Genomic DNA, 1,835 nt, shown 5'->3' with positions numbered 1-1,835 from the left:
TTTAACCATGAGCAACCCTGTATATGGGCATAAAGTTTCAACTTACTAAACAAGGTCCTCCGCCCTTATAAAGTAGTGAAAAGATAGAAAGGGAACAACAACCAATTGATCCAACCCAATCATATAGAATAATCTAGTGTCCCCAACCAACATGTTTGTATCAAACATCCATACTAACATGTTACAGTTCTTATAGTGCAAAATAAGTTCAATAAGTTTGTCCAACAGTATTAAACATGCACATTCCATATAACCAAGTTTGTCTATAATATCAACATCACCAAGTTCAACAATAATATCAACATGATTTCAACAATTAGCACACATTCCAAGCACGCAGGTATGTACGTACCTTGTGTAAACAAAATGCGAGACCACTTTAAGAATTCAAAAGTCGCCTACGGAGAATTCTCCACCTAACAACAACCAATATAGACTCATATCAATTCATATTGAATTTTCAACAACATTAGGGAGCTTCAAACCCTTCCTAAACATAATTAGAACATTTTTCAATATCGAAACTTGAATATTTGGTTTCCTAGCATCATAATTATTATATTAATTATTGAAATTCGTTGAAAACTTTTGCAAACATCGTACTTTAAATTTTCAGCAATATAAATTCATTTAAAAGCTTCACCAAGGTCAATCTACGTTCCTAGTATCTCAAAACAACCAATTCAATAATTCATACTCAACCTATCATGATTAAAAATCATAAAAACCTTGAATTTCATACTTTAAACAATCAAAATTCATATTTCAAAGTAATTTGATAATCTGAAAATTAATAACTTTATTATATAATTTGCATAATCTGAAATTTATAATTTAAATTACAAAAATCATCACTTTAATTCAAGAAACATAATTCAAATTAATGAAACATAATTCAAATTAATAAATCATAATAAGCCCTAACTTATAATTCAATCAACCAAAACTTGAAATTAATTCGTTTATAAACTCAACCAACATCTGAAAATCATGTTCAAACCATAAAAATTATGAATTTAATATCAAGAACATAATTTCAATTAACAATTATAATTAATTAAAATAATTAGTTACTTAGGGTTTAAGAAATAACCAAAGAGAGAAAACAAGAAGCTGCCGGTGGACAAGGTGGTGCGGCAACAAGCGGGCAGGTGGTGCAGCGGCTGAGTGACGCTGCTGGTGGTTGCGGTGGCCGTGCAGCGACGGCTGAGTTTGTGGGGCAGGAAGAAAGAAGCAACGAGAGAAGGGAATGTCGTTGCGTGCGTGGAGGAGAAAGAAGGGAGAGGAGAGGTTTCTGGTGTGGGCGAAGGACGCGGCGGCGCAGCAATGACTGGGCGGATACTGCGGTGGCGCGGAGGCTGAGCGAGAACAAAAACAGAGTAACTATTAATGGGTGTGCAACCAAGACCAAGGAGTTTAAGAGAACGAAAGAGAGAGAAGGAGAGGGAGGATTACCGGCGGCTGAGGCTTCGGTAAAGGACGACGGTGGTCGGCTGGACGGCGGCGACGAGAAGAGGGGCTTGAGGTTCTTGTTCACGTGCAGCAGGAAGAAGAGGGAAAGAGGGTTTTTGTTTCCTTTGAGTTTTACGTGAGTGAAGGAGAGGAGAGAGAGTTATGGGTTTATTTTGGGTTTATTTGTTTTGGGCTTCACCAATTTGGGCTAGGATTAGGATTTACTTTTAGTATTTGAATCCAAAATCGATTAGGCTTGGTTTCCCAATTTCAAATGTGTTTTCGAAATTCAAAGTCTTTTCAACATAGAATTCTAAAATTATTTTACATTGCATAAATCATTAAAACATTTAAAACGTATAAAAATAAATATTCGTTAATTA

The 1,835-nt window shown here is 35.5% G+C and overlaps 1 long non-coding RNA gene across 1 annotated transcript; it reads right to left on the bottom strand.

The window, feature by feature from the left end:
* Nucleotides 1–384: 384 nt before the first annotated feature.
* LOC130468991 (uncharacterized) lies at nucleotides 385–1,611 on the bottom strand. The gene is made up of 3 exons (XR_008929364.1): nucleotides 1,456–1,611; nucleotides 1,094–1,358; nucleotides 385–416 (listed from the first exon to the last, which is right to left on the bottom strand). It is a non-coding gene; the product is annotated as an uncharacterized lncRNA (long non-coding RNA).
* Between the last annotated feature and the right edge of the window lie 224 nt (nucleotides 1,612–1,835).

Source organism: Spinacia oleracea, chromosome 3, assembly GCF_020520425.1.
Source record: "Spinacia oleracea cultivar Varoflay chromosome 3, BTI_SOV_V1, whole genome shotgun sequence".
Taxonomy (NCBI): Eukaryota; Viridiplantae; Streptophyta; class Magnoliopsida; order Caryophyllales; family Amaranthaceae; genus Spinacia; species Spinacia oleracea.
The sequence above is the reverse complement of the archived record's forward strand: the minus strand, read 5'-3'. Positions and strand labels throughout refer to the sequence as shown.